Source organism: Mangifera indica, chromosome 3 (assembly GCF_011075055.1).
Source record: "Mangifera indica cultivar Alphonso chromosome 3, CATAS_Mindica_2.1, whole genome shotgun sequence".
Taxonomy (NCBI): domain Eukaryota; kingdom Viridiplantae; phylum Streptophyta; class Magnoliopsida; order Sapindales; family Anacardiaceae; genus Mangifera; species Mangifera indica.
In genome coordinates, this window is record NC_058139.1 from 16,716,779 (window position 1) to 16,741,636 (window position 24,858).

Below are 24,858 nucleotides of genomic sequence, written 5' to 3' on the forward strand. Positions count from 1 at the left end.
TCTCACCACCCTCAAACCGATGGTCAAACCGAAGTAACTAATAGGACTTTGGGAACAATCTCGAGGACTTTGGTTAACAAACACTTAAGGGATTGGGACTTGAAGATTGCTCAAACTGAATTTTCCTACAATAGGAGTTCAAGTGCAACAACCGGACACTCTCCATTTGAGGTAGTCTATGGCCTTAATCCCTTAACTCCTTTGGATCTAACTTCCTTACCTCTTGATGTGCAAGTTCACAAGGATGCCAAGGAGAAAGCTGTTGCCATGAAGAAGCTCCATGAAACCATCAAATTTCAAATCATGAAGGCCAATGAAGCTCATAAGAGGAAGATCAACAAGCATAGGAAGCCATCCATTTTCAAACTGGGTGACTTGGTTTGGGTGCATTTGAGAAAAGAGAGATTTCCAAGCAAAAGGAGGAGTAAGCTAGCTCCAAGGGCTGATGGACCATTTGAAGTGCTTGAGAGGGTAAATGACAATGCATACAAGGTGAATCTTCCGGATGAAATGGGAGGAGTCTCGGCCACCTTCAACATTGGAGATCTTTCACCATACATGGAGGATAGCCACCTTGAGGACTTGAGGGCAAGTCCTTCCCAACCCGGAGGGGATGATGTATTTTCGGATACCTCTCTAACCCTAGCTTCCAATTCTCTATCAAGTCTCCATTTGGCTCAAGCCACCATTGAGAATGAAGAATTAGCTCCATGCAAGCCCAAAGATTCATTGCTTTTTCCACATTGGCCCAACTTTACTTTTGGGTGCAATTTCATTACTTGCATCCAAGGCCTTAATGAAATGGAAACTTAAATGAGTCCAAGAAGCCAACTCCAAGCCCACTTGAAGCCCAAGATGCCATGAAGCCCATTTAGTTGGATTGCAACTAAATGGGAAGCAAGTAACTTTAGTTGGTGGACATAGTTCCACCTTTTAGGGAAAAGTTGTCCCTTTTGTTGTTTTCTTGAATTAATATAGTATGACCTTAGTATTGAATGAATGGTTAAGCTTAAATGAAGGGAAAAGCTTCCATGTCAAAATTAATGCTCCATTTTGCCGCCACTTGCTCTTGTATATATGAAAGTGGATTTTCATTTGTAAGCTAGACTTCTTTGCTAATGAAAAATTCAAGTAAAGCTTTGTAGCTTTTCTTTAGTTGCTCTTTCCTTTATCCAATTCATCTTGGAGGAAGAATTGGTGGTGGAAGACCCCAAGGTTGGTGGAAATTTCCTTTATGCCTTGGTTAACTTACTTGTTACCCCTTGAAATCCAAAGTGTGAATGTGTGTTATATGCCCGGGTACTGTTCACAGTATGTAATTTTGCCATTTTCAGATTTTGCCATCCAACTTTGAAACTAGTTTTGAATGCCTTGTTGATTGAGTTGTGATTGCTATCATATATCATTAGAAAGCTCTTTGAATGCCCTTTCCAATGAACCATAATTTGTATGTTTTGGAAGTCATTTGATTGGTCAAATTGGAAGACAAAGTGCTGCTGGGTTATGAACAATAATTTCCAGATTTTGAGTTTGTGATTTGTTGCATTGCCTTGATGGATATGCACCAGAAAGAATTAGCAAATATTTTATGAAAGTCATTTGCATCAAAATTATACATGCAAGCCTATGTGGCTGATAAATAGTTGAGAAAGATGTATGATCAGAAAGTAGAAAAGTCATTACACTCATACCTGCATAAATCATAATGAGTGAATCATATTTGTATAGTAAGAAAATGAATAAATTGGTGAAAGAAGAGACTTATGATATGTGTTTAATGCGTGTTCCGTGTCAATTATTTTATATATGAATAGCCCAGACACGTTGAGTATGGAAGAGATTAGTACTGGTATGAAATACTTTGAGTATTGAGTATGATCTTCTTACTGAGCCATAGTCGCTCACTCCGTTTAATTTAATATTTTACAGGTAAAGAGATGCAGCAAAGGTTCCCGGGGAGCACTAGTGAGACATGAGGTTGAGGGAGAAAGGCACCATAATTTTGTTAATTTATATGTTTTGATGTATATGTAAATATATGTCTATATATATATACTTGATGTAGATATTGGTGGATATGTATATATTTTGTTTCTTATATGTATATATGTGATTGTGTATAGCTATATCTATATATGTATATATATATGGCTAGTTATGAAAATTGGTTATAAAGTTTCAGTGGGTGATAATTTTTATGATGGCTATTATTATGTACTTAATTTATTAATTGTGATTAAGTTGATGAAATCCAGTCGATTGGTAGGACTGGTTTATGTGAATTGTTAATTGGGAGTGTTACAGGGCATAATTAAAAAGAGAAAATATTTCTCGGGCCCTTTAAAATAGGGGAACTCTTGTCGTTTTTCTGTAACACACTTATTGGTTGGGAGAGGTTACATTTTTGGTATCAGAGCACGATTTTGGGCGCTTAAAAGAAGATATAATAGAATGTATGGTAATATGATATAATATAATATAATATATCTATACTTTTGCATTCTAGTATTGCACAGGTGCCCCTCATGTCTCACAGATTAGCTCCCGAGAATCGATTGCAGTAAGTTGTTTTCTTTACCTGTATTCAAATAATAGAATATTATGTAATTACACTTATGCAGTTATTAGATGAGGAGTACCACAAGACGAGGACGAGGACGAGGACGGGGTCGTGGAAGGGGTATTCAAAGAGAGACGGGAGAACCGTCTAACCTTGCCCTGTCAGGTGGTTCAGGATTTGGGCTAACATAAACTAGAGATATAGTCCGTCAAGTGTTGATTGAGAGTCAAGATAGACCCACACCTGAAAATATAGCCAAAGATGTCATTCGAGATGAGATTAGAAGTGAGATTCGTGAGGAGGTCATAAAAGAAATCAGAAATGAAATGAGGAATGAAGGGAGAGGAGAAGTTGAAGCTCAAAGGCAACTTGAGCCCATTTATTCCTTACCTAGTCAACATATCCCTCCTGAATTTAAAGGTACTAAAGATCCTTTAGTGGCTGATGAGTGGATCAAACAGGTGGAAAGTACTATGGATTTGTTTCCTATGACAGATAGAGAAAAAGTTCAGTATGCCAGTTTCTTGATGAGAGGAGAGACTCATGTATAGTGGGACCTAGTTAAAGAAACCAGAAATGTGGATCTGATGACTTGGCAGAACTTTAGAAGGGTATTTGAGACCCAATACAGAACAACTGATGTGGTAGAAGTCAAAGTTCAGAAGTTCATTTCTTTATAGCAGGGAGAGGGTTCAGTAAAGGATTATTGTACCTATTTTGATGTCCTATCTAGTTTTGCTCCAGGTATGGTGAGTACACCTAATCTCTGACTGGACAAATTTCTTCAGGGCCTTAGACCAGAGATAGCCTTACATGTGCTAGCTGGACCACAACCTCCTCAAACTTATGAAGAGGCATTGGAGAGAGCATTGCGGTTGGAGGTATATGTTAATAAGCTACCCAAGAATGCACCCTCCATGTCAACACCTCCATCATTGACAGCACCTCAGACAGTGATGCCAAGTCGGTCAGCTTTACCTGCTTCATTGACTATTTCAGTACCTGTTACAACATCAGGGGGTAGTTCAATTGGCTCCAGTTTCAGAAACAATAGGGGAAAAAGAAAATTTCAGTCAAAAGCAAGTAGAAAAGGCTGGAAGAGTGACAAAAAGCCTAGAAAAGAAAATATTCCCTAGTGTCAGATTTGTGGGAAACATCATAGTGGGGAATGTTGGTATCAACAGAAACAGGTGATTTGTTATAGATGCTGATAGCCAAGGCATATAACAAAGGATTGCCAGAGTACCGAGGTGCCAGTCCCGATACAACCACAGCAAAGTCTGATTCCACCAATGCAACCAGGGAAAAGTACTAATGCACGAGTCTATACAACTATCCATAGTTAGACAGAGGCTTCCACTCTGTTTCTTTATATGCATTGATTGATTCAGGAGCTACACACTTCTTTATTGCATCAGAGGTTATTGAAAGGGTAGGTTTAGTGCCTGTTAGATCTACCCATTCCATTAGAATTGAGATGCTAGATGGGGGGAGTGTGATTACAGATAAAATGCTAAAAGACCAGAGGGTAGTGATACATGAGAGAGAGTTAAAGGTGGACTTGATTGTCTTTGATATGCCCGATTCAAAGACACTTATACATGTAAAGGTTATTTGAATACCCTAACTTAAATTACTTTAAGTTTGTAAAATATAAAATTATTACATTTTCTCTGCTAATTAGGTGATTTAAGTCTATTCTCCTTCTTTTCTTCTTTTTAGAAACTTTAATCAATCAAAAACATAATCATCAATTAAAACCCTAAACTTGACATCTCTTAAAAATTAAACTTTTTCCCTTAGAATTTATCAGAATGAGTAGATCTACAATTTCTATAATTAAAGGCTCTAGAAATTAGATGGTTTAGCTAGGTTTTTTGGTGAATCTTTGTTTGAAGAAAACTTTAGTGAAGTTTTATGGAGGATTATAGGCCAAGGAAGAAGAAAATGAATATTTTTTACTTTTATAACCATTTTGGACTAATTTACCCTTAGCCTTCTCAAAAAATTACTATTATAGCCCTATACAATTACCAAAAACCCTTAACACCATCATATAATTTCAAGTGTGCCATTCAATTTATATTCTTACTTTGTTCTTAAATCCTTCTAAAATAACCATTTTACCCTCTTTGAAAATTATTGTTCATTTAGTAGTTTTAAAAAATTCCTTCATAATTTTTTTAAACAACAACTTATAAAATCAACTCTAGGGGTAATTTTGAAAGTAGAGTTTACTAGCACACCAGAATCTAGGTGTTACAATTGAAATTACACTATTAAAATTACCAAGTTGTCCAATAATTTTTAATTCATTAATTCATAATTTTTAAGAATGTTTAATCTAAGAGTTAACCTAGAAATTCTTTTAAATGTGGATTGAATATAATTTTGTGTCATCCATTCTAATATTTCATCTTCACCCTAAGTAAAAGTTGGTTAGATGCAACAAGATACCTAGCCATGTAATCTTGCATTTTCATTTGATTGTATGTGAAAGTGGGCATTTCTCCTAAGTGCTTGAAACTACTTAGACCTTTTACTACACTGACGTTGGAACCAATGGATTGCAATCAAGTGAAGGCAATTTGTTGTTGCCCTCTAAGCGCGTGTTGAATTCTTTTACAATTAATTGAACAGTGGCATGCCTAGGCCCATAGTTGAAAGACAATTAAGTGAACAATGGCATGCCCAAGCCCATGGGCCTAGCACGACCTGCTATAGTAACGGGTTGTGCCATTCTGAACTATACCATTTTTTTGTGTTTCAAGTTGGGCTACAGGCTTACCAAGCCCATTTGATATGTCCAACTCTACCTATATTTTTGGCACATCAAATCTGAATTTAATTATTAATTAATTAATTTAGGTTAGCTTTATAGGACTTATATTTTGCGTCATTTTGTACACCACAATATTGACATTCTTCAACACTTTTATTCAACCAGTCAACTTGGTGTGAAAATCAATTTCCTCATCAAACAGCTAAAGCCAATATATTTTTGAAACTTATTAGGCTACTTACATTAGATAAACTATAATTGCATCAATCTACTGCTTACATAAGATCATTAATCTTAACTTTTATGTACTTGAAATCTTTTACAACTTTTCTCTTTCTCTTAATTTATGGACTAGTTTAAAAAGGGTTTTGTTGGCTACCCCAATAGGTTAACTAAGTTAGCCCACTCCGCAGTAGTTGTGAGCTTTTTCTAGCTCAGTTTGCAAGATCCCAAGTCATAAAACAATCAAATGAACCCACCAGGTAAAGTAAAGAAAGAAATTTCAAGACAAAATAAGAGTGATCAGAGCAAATTCACAGTTTCACTATATTCTTATTTAAGGAGCAATCCTAAATAATCAGAGCAATAGAATAATTACTTTAATCCACAAAAAATGAGATAAGAAGATTAGCTTTATACCAGTAACCCTAAATAATATGTTACATTTATTATAGAAAATTGATATAATACAATGTCATATATCTATTATACAAGTTTTCTACAAGGGAAAGATGTAATCAAGTCAAAATGCAAGTTTGAAAGACTTCACATTATGTTAACCTTAATAACAAGCTTAATTGATACAACTCCCTGGTGAGTATATTACATGTAACACACCATTGCATAAAAACTTAAGGAATCAATTGTAGTTGGGAGGTCAGTGGTGTCAAGGACACTAGTTTCACTCGTTTTCAAAATAGAGCAAGTGTGAACAACTTTACCCAATAGATAACTAAATTCCTACTTTCATTGACAAGCATTAGTTGAATCACGTGGCTAAATAGTGTTAGTGTATGCCTTAGGAACCATTTGTGTTGTTGGTTTCCAAGCATTTTATCTTATATATATATACTTATAATAACTTATTAATAAAAGAAATAGTCTTCTTATTCATATGCATAAGTCATTTCCTTTATTTGAGATAATATAAAGTATGTATGTGAATTGTCCGAATAACTCACTTGAAATATAAACCAAATCATCAAAATGTTCTCTACGGATGTGATATAAGTTGGGCAATTATATCACATAGTAGACATACTGAAAATCTCTATTGAATGTCATAAGATAACATTAGTACGGGTCATAATGATGGTCAAGTCATAGGGTATTGGTATAGATTAATAGTTAGAAAACCGTTTTTTGAACATGAGTAATAATGATAAGTCGCATGGTTATTAAATCATAGTTAATGACTTATCATATGATTGTACTAGTGTACAAAGTAATCTTTTGATCTGAGACATCATCATTAGATCCGATACGAATGCACATGATTCATGTTGTATATGAATATGAGGTTAACCATATTTTGTATGAGAAACCATATTGGTCACATGTTATTTATATATAGAAATGAATGATGATCAAGATAAGAATTACTGACTCTAAAAGTATTATAGGTGGAGTATCTTCTCTTGGACTCATTGAGCTTCTCACTAAAGTAAGCAATGGGCCTTTTGGCTTGAGTTAGGACTGCCCCAATGCCAACTTCACTTGCATCACATTCCACTTCAAATACCTTATCAAAATCAGGTAGAGCAAGTATGGGGGCTTCACATAACTTCTTTTTAACCTCTTCAAATGCTTTGGAGGCTGTCGTGGACCATTCAAACCCATTTTTCTTCATACATTCAGTGATGGGAGCCATGAGAGTGCTAAAATTAGGCACAAAACATCTATAAAACGAAGCAAGGCCGTGGAAGCTCCTAACTTCAGTGAAAGTCTTTGGTTGGGGCCAAGTTTTAATGGCATCTACCTTGGATTGATCTACTTGAATGCCATCTTTAGAAACTACATATCCAAGGAACACAACTTGGTCTACAAAGAATTAACACTTCTCTTCTTTTGCATATAACTTATTTTTCCTCAACACATCAAAAGCACTTCTCAAATGCAAGACATGATCATCAAGAGTTTTGCTATATACTAATATGTCATCAAAATAAACAACAACAAATGCACCAATGTAAGGTTTGAGTACCTCATTCATAAGCCTCATGAAAGTGCTTGGAGCATTTGAAAGGCCAAAGGGCATAACCAACCATTCATATAAGCCTCCCTTAGTCTTGAAGGTTGTCTTCCATTCATCTCCTTCTTTCATCCTTATTTGATGGTAGCCACTCCTTAGATCAATTTTGGAGAAGACACAAGCACCATGTAACTCATCAAGCATGTCATCTAGTCTAGGGATGGGATACCTATACTTGATGGTTATATTGTTAATGGCTCTACTATCCACACACATCCTATATGAGCCATCTTTCTTAGGAGCAAGTAGGGCTGGAACGGAACATGGACTCATGCTAGGCTTCATAAAGCCTTTTTCAATCAATTCTTCCACTTGCCTTTGCAACTCTTTAGTCTCTATGGGATTGCATCTATAGGCTGGCTTATTAGGCAATGGTGCACCCGGAACCAAGTTAATTTGATGCTCAATGCCTCTTATAGGAGGGAGGCCGGATGGAAGCTCTAGTGGGAACACATCTTCAAATTCAGCCAAGAGAGATTGAACTAAGGGATGGGCTTCTTTCTTCTCATGTTTGAGCTCCCCTTCAAGTATAAGTAATGCAAAGACAGGTTGCAAACTCAAAAGAGCCATTTCTACTTGCTGCCCATTCATATACATACTCTCCTTTTTAGCTTCTTTCCCTTTGATAGCCTTGTTAGCTTCTTGGGGACTAAGAGATAGCAAAGTAATGGTCGTCCCCTTGAATTTGAAGGAATGAGTGTTCTTTTTACCATTATGAGTTACTTCTCTATCAAATTGCCAAGGTCTCCCTAGCAACAAATGGCATGCATCCATGGGAACTACATCACACACAATCTCATCTTGGTAATGCTTGCCAATGGAGAAGGAAACAAGTACTTGTTTGGCTACTTGGAGGCTGGTCTCATTGCTCAACCATCGGAGCTTATATGGTTGAGGATGAGGTATGGTAGACAATCTAAGTTTCTCCACTAATGTAGATGAAGCCACATTTGCACAACTTCCATTATCTATAATCAAAGAACACACCTTGCCTCCAATGGTGCATCTTGATTGGAAAATTTGGAGCCTTTGTTCCTCATGTGGAAAGGACTTGGAATGCAATGCTCTTCTAATCACTAACATCTCTCCTTCATCAGCCCTTTGCATGACCTCCTCTTCTTCTTCTTCAGTAGCTCCATCTTCATGGCCATAATCTACATTTTCTTCATCTTCTTGAAGAGATTCTTCAATAGCTTGAATCTCCATCAATGACAAAGTTCTTCTATTTGGGCATTCGGCTTGGAAGTGTCCATAGCCTTGGCATTTGAAGCATTTTTTATTGGAGAGATCAAGTCTTCCCATAATTGGTTTGTTCTTGCTAGGTTCTACCACCTTTTCTTTCCCTTTCTCCTTGGAAGTGATTTCGGCAGCCTTATAGTTGGATGGGGAACCCTTTTGAAAGGTGGTTCCCTTGTTGAAAGGAGGACTTTTGTAGAATGAAGTCCCCTTGGTAAATGGCTTGGCAACCGTAGACTTCATGGCCTTCTTTTGCTTCTCCACCTTAATAGCCAACTTACAAACATCTTCAAAGGTGCAATATGGTTGCAATTCTACCATATGAGCAATGTCTTGGTTTAAACCACCAATGAATCTTGCAATGGTTTGCTCTTTCACTTCCGGCAGCTCACTTCTCATTAATAGCTTCTCAAACTCCCTTATGTAATGCTCTACTCCATCACTTCCTTGCTTAAGGGTGTGTGTAGCTTGAGGTAAAGATCTTGTTTATGGTTGTCCGGAAGGAATCTTCTCTTCATAAGCTTCTTTAGTTTCTCCCAAGATCTCACTCTCCCTTTACCATCCCTTTCCCTTTGCTTCTTAAGATTTTCCTACCACAAGGATGCATAATCCTTGAATTTCAAGATGGCAAGTTTACATTTCTTCTCATCTGAATAGCCTTTATATTCAAAAACTCTCTCAATAGCATGTAACCAATCAACAAAATCATCCGGACTCATGGTCCCTTCGAATTCCGGAATTTCAATCCTTAAACCCCTATCATCATCCTTTTCTCTCCTAGGTGGCCTCTCTTGTTCTTCCTCACTTGAATAATCATGAAGCATCAATTCGTCCCTATGATGTCTAGGAGGAGGAGGGGAAGGTCTAATATGTCTTCTTGGTTGATGTAGTTGGGTTGGGTGAGGTGCAGGAGGGGGTATTGGCTTTGTGTTGAAGTTTGGGGCTGTGATAAGGGTGCCCTACTTTGAGTGAGGGTCAAGTCTCTCATCATTTGCATCATTTGATTCATTTGGTCTTTAATGGCCTTAAGTTCTCCTTTGACCTCTTCTTTTAATGCCATGTGGGCAAATTCCCAAGGATGAGGAGGTGAGGAGGATGAGGATGAAGTTCTTTTATGGGACATTTGTGGTAGTGCCTAGTAGGTAAAGGTTAATGGTTATAAGTGTTTAAGGGTTGGGGTGAGTATTGGTAAGTGTTTAGGTTAAGGAAGGTTTGTGTTCAAGGCAAATTAAGGTTCTGTGAACAGTAATTCCGGGAGATGGAAATCAGTCAACAAATCACACAAACAACCTAGGCTCTGATACCAAATGGTGCATATCCATCAATGCAATGCAACAATTCACAAACTCAAATCTGGAAATTAATGTTCATATGGCACAGCAGCACTTTATCTTCCAATTTAACCAAACAAATGACCTCCAAAACATACAAAGGATAGATCATTGGAAAGGGTATTCAAAGAGCTTTCTAACGGTATATTATAGCAATCACAACTCAATCAACAAGGCATTCAAACTTGTTTCAAAGTTTGATGGAAAAATCTGAAAATGGCAAAATTACATACTGTGAACAGTATCCAGGCATACAACACACATTCACACTTTGGATTTCAAGGGTAACAAGAAAGTTAACCAAGGCATAAAGGAAATTTCCACCAACCTTGGGGTCTTCCACCACCAATTCTTCCTCCAAGATGAATTGGATAAGGGAAAAAGCAACTAAAGAAAAGCTACAAAGCTTTACTTGAATATTTCATTATCAAAGAAGTCTAACCCTTTACAAGTGAAAATCCACTTTCACATACAAGAGCAAGTGGTGGCAAAAATTGGGCATTAATTTGACATGGAAGTTTTTCCCTTCATTTAAACTTAGCTATTCATTCAATACTAAGGCCATACCATATTAATTGAAGAAAACAACAAAAAGGAACAACTTTTCCCTAAAAGGTGGAACTATGTCCACCAACTAAAGTTACTTGCTTCCCATTTAGTTGCAATCCAACTAAATGGGCTTCATGGCATCTTGGGCTCCATTTAAGTGATGGAGGGCTTCCTCATCTACTTGGGCTTCAAGTGGGCTTGTAGTTGGCTTCTTGGACTCATTTAAGTTTCCATTTCATTGAGGCCTTGGATGCAAGTAATGAGATTGCACCCAAAAGTAAAGTTGGGCCAATGTGGAAAAAGCAATGAATCTTTGGGCTTGCATGGAGCTAATTCTTCATTCTCAACGGTGGCTTGAGCCAAATGGAGATTTGATAGAGACTTGGAAGCTAGGGTTAGAGAGGTAGCCGAAAATACATCATCCCCCCCGGGTTGGGAAGGACTTGCCCTCAAGTCCTCAAGGTGGCTATCCTCCATGTATGGTGAAAGATCTCCAATGTTGAAGGTGGCCGAGACTCCTCCCATTTCATCCGGAAGATTCACCTTGTATGCATTGTCATTCACCCTCTCAAGCACTTCAAATGGTCCATCAGCCCTTGGAGCTAACTTACTCCTCCTTTTGCTTGGAAATCTCTCCTTTCTCAAATGAACCCAAACCAAGTCACCCGGTTTGAAAACGGATGGCTTCCTATGCTTGTTGATCTTCCTCTTGTGAGCTTCATTGGCCTTCATGATTTGAAATTTGATGGTTTCATGGAGCTTCTTCATGGCAGCAGCTTTCTCCTTGCCATCCTTGTGAACTTGCACATCAAGAGGTAAGGAAGTTAGATCCAAAGGAGTTAAGGGATTAAGGCCATAGACTACCTCAAACGGAGAGTGATCGGTTGTTGCGCTTGGACTCCTATTGTAGGAAAATTCAGCTTGAGCAATCTTCAAGTCCCAATCCCTTAAGCGCTTGTTAACCAAAGTCCTATTATTTACTTCGGTTTGACCATCGGTTTGAGGGTGATGAGAGGTGCTAAACATGAGCTTGGTTCCCATTTTGCTCCATAATGTCCTCCAAAAGTGGCTCAAGAACTTGGTGTCTCGATCCGGAACTACGGTTCTTGGAATTCCATGTAGCTTCACCACTTCCTTGAAGAACAATTCAGCCACCTTGCTAGCATCTTCAGTGTTGGAACAAGGGATGAAGTGGGCCATTTTAGAGAATCTATCTACTACCACCATTATAGCATCCTTTCCCCTTTGAGTTCTTGGAAGAGCCACAATAAAATCCATGCTAAGATCCTCCCATGGCCACTCCGGAATAGGTAAAGGCATGTGAGGACCAGGTTTGAAATAAGACTTGGACCTTTGACATGTGCCACACCTTGCAATAATGGCTTGGACGTCACTCACCATCTTAGGCCAATAGAAATGCTTTTTAAGCATGTCTAAGGTCTTATTTATGCCAAAATGACCTGCTAATCCACCACCATGTGTCTCCCTAATGAGAAGTTCCCTAAAAGAGCTCTTAGGGATGCATAATTTAGCTCCTTTGAAAAGAAAACCATCATGGACAGAATAGTCTTCATATGCCCCTCTAGAACACTTCTTCATGATCTCCCAAAGCTTATCATCTTCATTGTAACATTGTCTCATAAGCTGGAAACCTAGAACTCTTGCATCAAGAATGGATAACAAGTAATGCCTTCTTGAAAGAGCATCGACAACTACATTGGAAGAACCTTGTTTATATGCTGAAACAAAGGAGAAAGATTGGAGGAATTCCACCCATTTGGCTACTAAGAAACTTCAAGGCTTGGTGATCGGAATGAAGCACAAATTGTTTAGGCCTTAGGTAATGACTCCAATGATCAAGGGCTCTAACAATTGCATAGAATTCTTTGTCATAGGTGGAGTATCTTCTCTTGGACTCATTGAGCTTCTCTCTAAAGTAAGCAATGGGCCTTTTGGCTTGAGTTAGGACTGCCCCAATGCCAACTCCACTTGCATCACATTCCACTTCAAATACCTTATCAAAATCAGGTAGAGCAAGTATGGGGGCTTCACATAACTTCTTTTTAACCTCTTCAAATGCTTTGGAGGTTGTCGTGGACCATTCAAAGCCATTTTTCTTCATACATTCAGTGATGGGAGCCATGAGAGTGCTAAAATTAGGCACAAAACGTCTATAAAACGAAGCAAGGCCGTGGAAGCTCCTAACTTCAGTGAGAGTCTTTGGTTGGGGCTAAGTTTTAATGGCATCTACCTTGGATTGATCTACTTGAATGCCATCTTTAGAAACTACATATCCAAGGAACACAACTTGGTCTACAAAGAATTCACACTTCTCTTCTTTTGCATATAACTTATTTTTCCTCAACACATCAAAAGCACTTCTCAAATGCAAGACATGATCATCAAGAGTTTTGCTATATACTAATATGTCATCAAAATAAACAACAACAAATGCACCAATGTAAAGTTTGAGTACCTCATTCATAAGCCTCATGAAAGTGCTTGGAGCATTTGAAAGGCCAAAGGGCATAACCAACCATTCATATAAGCCTCCCTTAGTCTTGAAGGCTGTCTTCCATTCATCTCCTTCTTTCATCCTTATTTGATGGTAGCCACTCCTTAGATCAATTTTGGAGAAGACACAAGCACCATGTAACTCATCAAGCATGTCATCAAGTCTAGGGATGGGATACCTATACTTGATGGTTATATTGTTAATGGCTTTACTATCCACACACATCCTATATGAGCCATCTTTCTTAGGAACAAGTAGGGCTGGAACGGAACATGGAGTCATGCTAGGCTTCATAAAGCCTTTTTCAATCAATTCTTCCACTTGCCTTTGCAACTCTTTAGTCTCCATGGGATTGCATCTATAGGCTGGCTTATTAGGCAATGGTGCACCTGGAACCAAGTCAATTTGATGCTCAATGCCTCTTATAGGAGGGAGGCCGGATGGAAGCTCTAGTGGGAACACATCTTCAAATTCAGCCAAGAGAGATTGAACTAAGGGATGGGCTTCTTTCTTCTCATGTTTGAGCTCCCCTTCAAGTATAAGTAATGCAAAGACAGGTTGCAAACTCAAAAGAGCCATTTCTACTTGCTGCCCATTCATATACATACTCTCTTTTTTAGCTTCTTTCCCTTTGATAGCCTTGTTAGCTTCTTGGGGACTAAGAGATAGCAAAGTAATGGTCTTCCCCTTGAATTTGAAGGAATAAGTGTTCTTTTTACCATTACGAGTTACTTCTCTATCAAATTGCCAAGGTCTCCCTAGCAACAAATGGCATGCATCCATGGGAACTACATCACACACAATCTCATCTTGGTAATGCTTGCCAATGGAGAAGGAAACAAGTACTTGTTTGGCTACTTGGAGGCTGGTCTCATTGCTCAACCATCGGAGCTTATATGGTTGAGGATGAGGTATGGTAGACAATCCAAGTTTCTCCACTAATGTAGATGAAGCCACATTTGCACAACTTCCACTATCTATAATCAAAGAACACACCTTGCCTCCAATGGTGCATCTTGATTGGAAAATTTGGAGCCTTTGTCCCTCATGTGGAAAGGACTTGGAATGCAATGCTCTTCTAATCACTAACATCTCTCCTTCATCAGCCCTTTGCATGACCTCCTCTTCTTCTTCTTCAGCAGCTCCATCTTCATGGCCATAATCTACATTTTCTTCATCTTCTTGAAGAGATTCTTCAATAGCTTGAATCTCCATCAATGACAAAGTTCTTCTATTTGGGCATTCGGCTTGGAAGTGTCCATAGCCTTGGCATTTGAAGCATTTTTTATTGGAGAGATCAAGTCTTCCCATAATTGGTTTGTTCTTGCTAGGTTCTACCACCTTTTCTTTCCCTTTCTCCTTGGAAGTGATTTCGGCAGCCTTATAGTTGGATGGGGAACCCTTTTGAAAGGTGGTTCCCTTGTTGAAAGGAGGACTTTTGTAGAATGAAGTCCCCTTGGTAAATGGCTTGGCAATTGTAGACTTCATGGCCTTCTTTTGCTTCTCCACCTTAATAGCCAACTTATAAACATCTTCAAAGGTGCAATATGGTTGCAATTCTACCATATGAGCAATGTCTTGGTTTAAACCACCAATGAATCTTGCAATGGTTTGCTCTTTCACTTCCGGCAGCTCACTTCTCATTAATAGCTTCTCAAACTCCCTTATGTAATGCTCTACTCCATCACTTCCTTGTTTAAGGGTGTGTAGCTTGAGGTAAAGATCTTGTTTATGGTTGTTCGGAAGGAATCTTCTCTTCATAAGCTTCTTTAGTTTCTCCCAAGATCTCACTCTCCCTTTACCATCCCTTTCCCTTTGCTTCTTAAGATTTTCCCACCACAAGGATGCATAATCCTTGAATTTCAAGATGGCAAGTTTACATTTCTTCTCATCTGAATAGCCTTTATATGCAAAAACTCTCTCAATAGCATGTAACCAATCAACAAAATCATCCGGACTCATGCTCCCTTCGAATTCCGGAATTTCAATCCTTAAACCCCTATCATCATCCTTTTCTCTCCTAGGTGGCCTCTCTTGTTCTTCCTCACTTGAATAATCATGAAGCATCAATTCGTCCCTATGATGTCTAGGAGGAGGAGGGGAAGGTCTAATATGTCTTCTTGGTTGATGTAGTTGGGTTGGGTGAGGTGCAGGAGGGGATATTTGGCTTTGTGTTGAAGTTTGGGGCTGTGATAAGGGTGCCCTACTTTGAGTGAGGGTCAAGTCTCTCATCATTTGCATCATTTGATTCATTTGGTCCTTAATGGCCTTAAGTTCTCCTTTGACCTCTTCTTTTAATGCCATGTGGGCAAATTCCCAAGGATGAGGATGAAGTTCTTTTATGGGACATTTGTGGTAGTGCCTAGTAGGTAAAGGTTAATGGTTATAAGTGTTTAAGGGTTGGGGTGAGTATCGGTAAGTGTTTAGGTTAAGGAAGGTTTGTGTTCAAGGCAAATTAAGGTTCTATGAACAGTAATTTTGTAGTGAACAGTAATTCCGGGAGGTGAACAGTAGCTCAGCGAGATGGAAATCAGTCAACAAATCACACAAACAACCTAGGCTCTGATACCAAATGGTGCATATCCATCAATGCAATGCAACAATTCACAAACTCAAATCTGGAAATTAATGTTCATATGACACAGCAGCACTTTATCTTCCAATTTAACCAAACAAATGACCTCCAAAACATACAAAGGATAGATCATTGGAAAGGGTATTCAAAGAGCTTTCTAATGGTATATTATAGCAATCATAACTCAATCAACAAGGCATTCAAACTTGTTTCAAAGTTTGATGGAAAAATCTGAAAATGGCAAAATTACATACTGTGAACAGTATCCGGGCATACAACACACATTCACACTTTGGATTTCAAGGGTAACAAGAAAGTTAACCAAGGCATAAAGGAAATTTCCACTAAACTTGGGGTCTTCCACCACCAATTCTTCCTCAAAGATGAATTGGATAAAGGAAAAAGCAACTAAAGAAAAGCTACAAAGCTTTACTTGAATATTTCATTATCAAAGAAGTCTAACCCTTTACAAGTGAAAATCCACTTTCATATACAAGAGCAAGTGGTGGCAAAAATTGGGCATTAATTTGACATGGAAGCTTTTCCCTTCATTTAAGCTTAACCATTCATTCAATACTAAGGTCATACCATATTAATTGAAGAAAACAACAAAAGGGAACAACTTTTCCCTAAAAGGTGGAACTATGTCCACCAACTAAAGTTACTTGCTTCCCATTTAGTTGCAATCCAACTAAATGGGCTTCATGGCATCTTGGGCTCCATTTAAGTGATGGAGGGCTGCCTCATCTACTTGGGCTTCAAGTGGGCTTGTAGTTGGCTTCTTGGACTCATTTAAGTTTCCATTTCATTAAGGCCTTGGATGCAAGTAATGAGATTGCACCCAAAAGTAAAGTTGGGCCAATGTGGAAAAAGCAATGAATCTTTGGGCTTGTATGGAGCTAATTCATCATTCTCAATGGTGGCTTGAGCCAAATGGAGATTTGATAGAGACTTGGAAGCTAGGGTTGGAGAGGTAGCCGAAAATACATCATCCCCCCCGGGTTGGGAAGGACTTGCCCTCAAGTCCTCAAGGTGGCTATCCTCCATGTATGGTGAAAGATCTCCAATGTTGAAGGTGGCCGAGACTCCTCCCATTTCATCCGGAAGATTCACCTTGTATGCATTGTCATTCACCCTCTCAAGCACTTCAAATGGTCCATCAGCCCTTGGAGCTAACTTACTCCTCCTTTTGCTTGGAAATCTCTCCTTTCTCAAATGCACCCAAACCAAGTCACCCGGTTTGAAAACGGATGGCTTCCTATGCTTGTTGATCTTCCTCTTGTGAGCTTCATTGGCCTTCATGATTTGAAATTTGATGGTTTCATGGAGCTTCTTCATGGCAGCAGCTTTCTCCTTGCCATCCTTGTGAACTTGCACATCAAGAGGTAAGGAAGTTAGATCCAAAGGAGTTAAGGGATTAAGGCCATAGACTACCTCAAACAGAGAGTGATCGGTTGTTCCGCTTGGACTCCTATTGTAGGAAAATTCAGCTTGAGCAATCTTCAAGTCCCAATCCCTTAAGCGCTTGTTAACCAAAGTCCTATTATTTACTTCGGTTTGACCATCGGTTTGAGGGTGATGAGAGGTGCTAAACATGAGCTTGGTTCCCATTTTGCTCCATAATGTCCTCCAAAAGTGGCTCAAGAACTTGGTGTCTCGATCCGGAACTACGGTTCTTGGAATTCCATGTAGCTTCACCACTTCCTTGAAGAACAATTCAGCCACCTTACTAGCATCTTCAGTCTTGGAACAAGGGATGAAGTGGGCCTTTTTAGAGAATCTATCTACTACCACCATTATAGCATCCTTTCCCCTTTGAGTTCTTGGAAGAGCCACAATAAAATCCATGCTAAGATCCTCCCATGGCCGCTCCGGAATAGGTAAAGGCATGTGAGGACCAGGTTTGAAATGAGACTTGGACCTTTGACATGTGCCACACCTTGCAATGATGGCTTGGACGTCACTCACCATCTTAGGCCAATAGAAATGCTTTTTAAGCATGTCTAAGGTCTTATTTATGCCAAAATGACCTGCTAATCCACCACCATGTGTCTCCCTAATGAGAAGTTCCCTAAAAGAGCTCTTAGGGATGCATAATTTAGCTCCTTTGAAAAGAAAACCATCATGCACAGAATAGTCTTCATATGCCCCTCTAGAACACTTCTTCATGATCTCCCAAAGCTTATCATCTTCATTGTAATATTGTCTCATAAGCTGGAAACCTAGAACTCTTGCATCAAGAATGGATAACAAGTAATGCCTTCTTGAAAGAGCATCGACAACTACATTGGAAGAACCTTGTTTATATGCTGAAACAAAGGAGAAAGATTGGAGGAATTCCACCCATTTGGCTACTAAGAAACTTCAAGGCTTGGTGATCGGAATGAAGCACAAATTGTTTAGGCCTTAGGTAATGACTCCAATGATCAAGGGCTCTAACAATTGCATAGAATTCTTTGTCATAGGTGGAGTATCTTCTCTTGGACTCATTGAGCTTCTCACTAAAGTAAGCAATGGGCCTTTTGGATTGAGTTAGGACTGCCCCAATGCCAACTCCACTTGCATCACATTCCACTTCAAATACCTTATCAAAATCAGGTAGAGCAAGTATGGGGGCTTCACATAACTTCTTTTTAACCCCTTCAAATGCTTTGGAGGCTGTCGTGGACCATTCAAAGCCATTTTTCTTCATACATTCAGTGATGGGAGCCATGAGAGTGCTAAAATTAGGCACAAAACGTCTATAAAACGAAGCAAGGCCGTGGAAGCTCCTAACTTCAGTGAGAGTCTTTGGTTGGGGCCATGTTTTAATGGCATCTACCTTGGATTGATCTACTTGAATGCCATCTTTAGAAACTACATATCCAAGGAACACAACTTGGTCTACAAAGAATTCACACTTCTCTTCTCTTGCATATAACTTATTTTTCCTCAACACATCAAAAGCACTTCTCAAATGCAAGACATGATCATCAAGAGTTTTGCTATATACTAATATGTCATCAAAATAAATAACAACAAATGCACCAATGTAAGGTTTGAGTACCTCATTCATAAGCCTCATGAAAGTGCTTGGAGCATTTGAAAGGTCAAAGGGCATAACCAACCATTCATATAAGCCTCCCTTAGTCTTGAAGGCTGTCTTCCTTTCATCTCCTTCTTTCATCCTTATTTGATGGTAGCCACTCCTTAGATCAATTTTGGAGAAGACACAAGCACCATGTAACTCATCAAGCATGTCATCAAGTCTAGGGATGGGATACCTATACTTGATGGTTATATTGTTAATGGCTCTACTATCCACACACATCCTATATGAGCCATCTTTCTTAGGAACAAGTAGGGCTGGAACGGAACATGGACTCATGCTAGGCTTCATAAAGCCTTTTTCAATCAATTCTTCCACTTGCCTTTGCAACTCTTTAGTCTCCATGGGATTGCATCTATAGGCTGGCTTATTAGGCAATGGTGCACCCGGAACCAAGTCAATTTGATGCTCAATGCCTCTTATAGGAGGGAGGCTGGATGGAAGCTCTAGTGGGAACACATCTTCAAATTCAGCCAAGAGAGATTGAACTAAGGGATGGGCTTCTTTCTTCTCATGTTTGAGCTCCCCTTCAAGTATAAGTAATGCAAAGACAGGTTGTAAACTCAAAAGAGCCATTTCTACTTGCTGCCCATTCATATACATACTCTCCTTTTTAGCTTCTTTCCCTTTGATAGCCTTGTTAGCTTCTTGGGGACTAAGAGATAGCAAAGTAATGGTCTTCCCCTTGAATTTGAAGGAATAAGTGTTCTTTTTACCATTATGAGTTACTTCTCTATCAAATTGCCAATGTCTCCCTAGCAACAAATGGCATGCATCCATGGGAACTACATCACACACAATCTCATCTTGATAATGCTTGCCAATGGAGAAGGAAACAAGTACTTGTTTGGCTACTTGGAGGCTGGTCTCATTGCTCAACCATCGGAGCTTATATGGTTGAGGGTGAGGTATGGTAGACAATCCAAGTTTCTCCACTAACGTAGATGAAGCCACATTTGCACAACTTCCACTATCTATAATCAAAGAACACACCTTGCCTCCAATGGTGCATCTTGATTGGAAAATTTGGAGCCTTTGTTCCTCATGTGGAAAGGACTTGGAATGCAATGCTCTTCTAATCACTAACATCTCTCCTTCATCAGCCCTTTGCATGACCTTCTCTTCTTCTTCTTCAGCAGCTCCATCTTCATGGCCATAATCTACATTTTCTTCATCTTCTTGAAGAGATTCTTCAATAGCTTGAATCTCCATCAATGACAAAGTTCTTCTATTTGGGCATTCGGCTTGGAAGTGTCCATAGCCTTGGCATTTGAAGCATTTTTTATTGGAGAGATCAAGTCTTCCCATAATTGGTTTGTTCTTGCTAGGTTCTACCACCTTTTCTTTCCCTTTCTCCTTGGAAGTGATTTCGGCAGCCTTATAGTTGGATGGGGAACCCTTTTGAAAGGTGGTTCCCTTGTTGAAAGGAGGACTCTTGTAGAATGAAGTCCCCTTCGTAAATGGCTTGGCAACCGTAGACTTCATGGCCTTCTTTTGCTTCTCCACCTTAATAGCCAACTTACAAACATCTTCAAAGGTGCAATATGGTTGCAATTCTACCATATGAGCAATGTCTTGGTTTAAACCACCAATGAATCTTGCAATGGTTTGCTCTTTCACTTCCGGCAGCTCACTTCTCATTAATAGCTTCTCAAACTCCCTTATGTAATGCTCTACTCCATCACTTCCTTGCTTAAGGGTGTGTAGCTTGAGGTAAAGATCTTGTTTATGGTTGTTCGGAAGGAATCTTCTCTTCATAAGCTTCTTTAGTTTCTCCCAAGATCTCACTCTCCCTTTACCATCCCTTTCCCTTTGCTTCTTAAGATTTTCCCGCCACAAGGATGCATAATCCTTGAATTTCAAGATGGCAAGTTTACATTTCTTCTCATCTGAATAGCCTTTATATGCAAAAACTCTCTCAATAGCATGTAACCAATCAACAAAATCATCCGGACTCATGCTCCCTTCGAATTCCGGAATTTCAATCCTTAAACCCCTATCATCATCCTTTTCTCTCCTAGGTGGCCTCTCTTGTTCTTCCTCACTTGAATAATCATGAAGCATCAATTCATCCCTATGATGTCTAGGAGGAGGAGGGGAAGGTCTAATATGTCTTCTTGGTTGATGTAGTTGGGTTGGGTGAGGTGGAGGAGGGGATATTTGGCTTTGTGTTGAAGTTTGGGGCTGTGATAAGGGTGCCCTACTTTGAGTGAGGGTCAAGTCTCTCATCATTTGCATCATTTGATTCATTTGGTCCTTAATGGCCTTAAGTTCTCCTTTGACCTCTTCTTTTAATGCCATGTGGGCAAATTCCCAAGGATGAGGATGAAGTTCTTTTATGGGACATTTGTGGTAGTGCCTAGTAGGTAAAGGTTAATGGTTATAAGTATTTAAGGGTTGGGGTGAGTATCGGTAAGTGTTTAGGTTAAGGAAGGTTTGTGTTCAAGGCAAATTAAGGTTCTGTGAACAGTAATTTTGTAGTGAACAGTAATTCCGGGAGGTGAACAGTAGCTCAGCGAGATGGAAATCAGTCAACAAATCACACAAACAACCTAGGCTCTGATACCAAATGGTGCATATCCATCAATGCAATGCAACAATTCACAAACTCAAATCTGGAAATTAATGTTCATATGGCACAACAGCACTTTATCTTCCAATTTAACCAAACAAATGACCTCCAAAACATACAAAGGATAGATCATTGGAAAGGGTATTCAAAGAGCTTTCTAATGGTATATTATAGCAATCATAACTCAATCAACAAGGCATTCAAACTTGTTTCAAAGTTTGATGGAAAAATCTGAAAATGGCAAAATTACATACTGTGAACAGTATCCGGGCATACAACACACATTCACACTTTGGATTTCAAGGGTAACAAGAAAGTTAACCAAGGCATAAAGGAAATTTCCACCAACCTTGGGGTCTTTCACCACCAATTCTTCCTCCAAGATGAATTGGATAAAGGAAAAAGCAACTAAAGAAAAGCTACAAAGCTTTACTTGAATATTTCATTATCAAAGAAGTCTAACCCTTTACAAGTGAAAATCCACTTTCATATACAAGAGCAAGTGGTGGCAAAAATTGGGCATTAATTTGACATGGAAGCTTTTCCCTTCATTTAAGCTTAGCCATTCATTCAATACTAAGGTCATACCATATTAATTGAAGAAAACAACAAAAGGGAACAACTTTTCCCTAAAAGGTGGAACTATGTCCACCAACTAAAGTTACTTGCTTCTCATTTAGTTGCAATCCAACTAAATGGGCTTCATGGCATCTTGGGCTCCATTTAAGTGATGGAGGGCTGCCTCATCTACTTGGGCTTCAAGTGGGCTTGTAATTGGCTTCTTGGACTCATTTAAGTTTCCATTTCATTAAGGCCTTGGATGCAAGTAATGAGATTGCACCCAAAAGTAAAGTTGGGCCAATGTGGAAAAAGCAATGAATCTTTGGGCTTGCATGGAGCTAATTCTTCATTCTCAATGGTGGCTTGAGCCAAATGGAGATTTGATAGAGACTTGGAAGCTAGGGTTGGAGAGGTAGCCGAAAATACATCATCAAATCCTTTATTGATCAACCATAGCTTTCATGTATCTTTTAATATTGTTCACTACCTTTATGATACCCTAGTTATGACAGTATGTTTGATAGAGTCAAACCATAATGATCCTTACATGAGACAGTCTAGCAACCTTAAGTCATAAGATCACATGCACTTGTAGTGTTTAGAAGATTTGTTCTATAGACACAAGTGACATCAGTCTGATGAACATGTTTACATCTATCCATGTGTTAGACCAAGTGGTCTACAAACAACTATGACATATAAAAACTATTACCACCTTTTGGTGGGATCCCTCAACACTGTGATAATCTCATCATCGTTACATGTGCCCTTGTTCACTGTAATGTTTGGATTATGGACATTTCTAAAATGTCCACTTAACATATGCATAGGGTTCTCATGATTAGTCATTTGATCCCCTCATCATATTTTACCATTCTAAAGGCATGTTGTTCACACAATCATAAAAATAACACATGAATTGAATAACAATTAAATCCTTTATTAATTAATGAAATGTAAAATTACAGTTACAAATAATAAATCAATTGGCACTAGGCCACCTACTCTAATAATCTCCCACTTGCACTATAACCAATCAATTATATATCTAATGTCCAATTCTGCTACATACCTATCATGTTTCTACTGCAACAAAGGTTTTGTCAATGGGTCAACTAAATTGTCATTTGTATAAATCATCTCTATTTATTTATCACTATGTTAAATAATATCTCTGACCTCGGGGGTTTACCGGTAGCGCAAGCTGAAGGGTTCCCCCGGTCACCAAAAAAAAAAAATGATATCATCTGATTATGTGCTTAGACCTCTGATGAGACTACAGTTCTTTTGCCTTTGCAATTACTCTATTGTTGTCACAATAGAGCTCAATTAGCTCGATGATACTCAAAACCACTCCAAGTTCAGTAATTAACTTCTTGATCCATACAACCTTTTTTGTCGCTTCTGAAAGGGCAATATACTTAGACGTTATCATAGAATCAGCCATTATAATTTGCTTGACGCTTTTCCAACTAACTACACCACTACTTAAAACAAAATATAAACCCTAATTGGGATTTAAAATCGTCTCAATCAATTTAGAAACTAGTATCACTATAACCTCTAATAGTGAGTTTAGAATCCCCTCCATAGACTAAGAATGCAATTTTAGTCCTTCTCAAGTACTTTAAGATGTTCTTGACAACCATCCAATGTTTTTCACTTAGATCAGAATGATATCTACTGCAAACACTCAAGGCTTATAAGAGATAAACTCTTGTACATAGCATGATATACATGATTGATCTTATAGCCGAGGTATATAGGATCCTACTCATCTTATCTCTCTTAGATTGTAAAGATGGACACATTTCTTTTAAAAGATATACACTATAGGACATGGGCAAAAATTCTTTCTGAGATTTCATTATAAAGAATCTCATCAACAATTTAATCTATGTACGTGCTTTGACTTAAGCCCAATAGTCTATACTCTCTATCTCAGTAAAAATTTCAATCCCAAGAATGTAAACTGCTTCTCCTAAGTCTTTTATGGAGAAACACTTGGATAACTAAATCTTTACTGATTGCAAGTTTGATATATTATTTCCAATAATTAAGATGTCATCGACATACAATACTAGAGATATAACTATGCTCCTACTGAACTTCTTACACACTCGACTCGTCTTCATTTTTGATGAAACTAAACTCTCTTACAACTTCATCAAAATGAATGTTCCAGCTTCTGGAAGCCTACTTAAAGTCCATAAATGGACTTTTGTAGTTTGTATACTTTATTTGTCTGTCTAGAAAAAATGAAATCATTGGATTGTGCCATATAAATGTCCTTTACAAGGTTACTACTCAGGAAGGCAGTTTTAACATCTATTTGAAAGATTTCATATTGCTTTAATAATAGTCAATGCCATGTTTTTATGTGAAACCTTTGGCAACCAGTCATGCTTTATAGGTATACACATTACCTTCCATATTAGTTTCTTTTTAAAAACCTATTTGCACCCTATGGGTTTTACTCCTTCAGGTGCATCCACCAGGGTCTATACTTGGTTTTAGTACATAGAGTTTATTTTAGATTTCATGGCATTCAACCATTTATCAGAATCTAGACTTGAGATAACATCATCATAAGTCCTTAGCTTGTCATCAGTGATAACTAGTATGTTACCATGTTGAGTCATAAGAAAACCAAATCTTTTTGGCTCATGATGTACTTGCATAGACCTACATAACTCTTGTGTGCTCTAAGGTTGTTTTTCTCGAGATAGAGGAATTTCCTCACACCATTTGTGATAGCAAGTCATCCTGTTTAATATTTGTGGTATCCTATGGAATAGGAACTTCGTCGAGTTCCACCCTTCTCTCACTGGTTCTTTT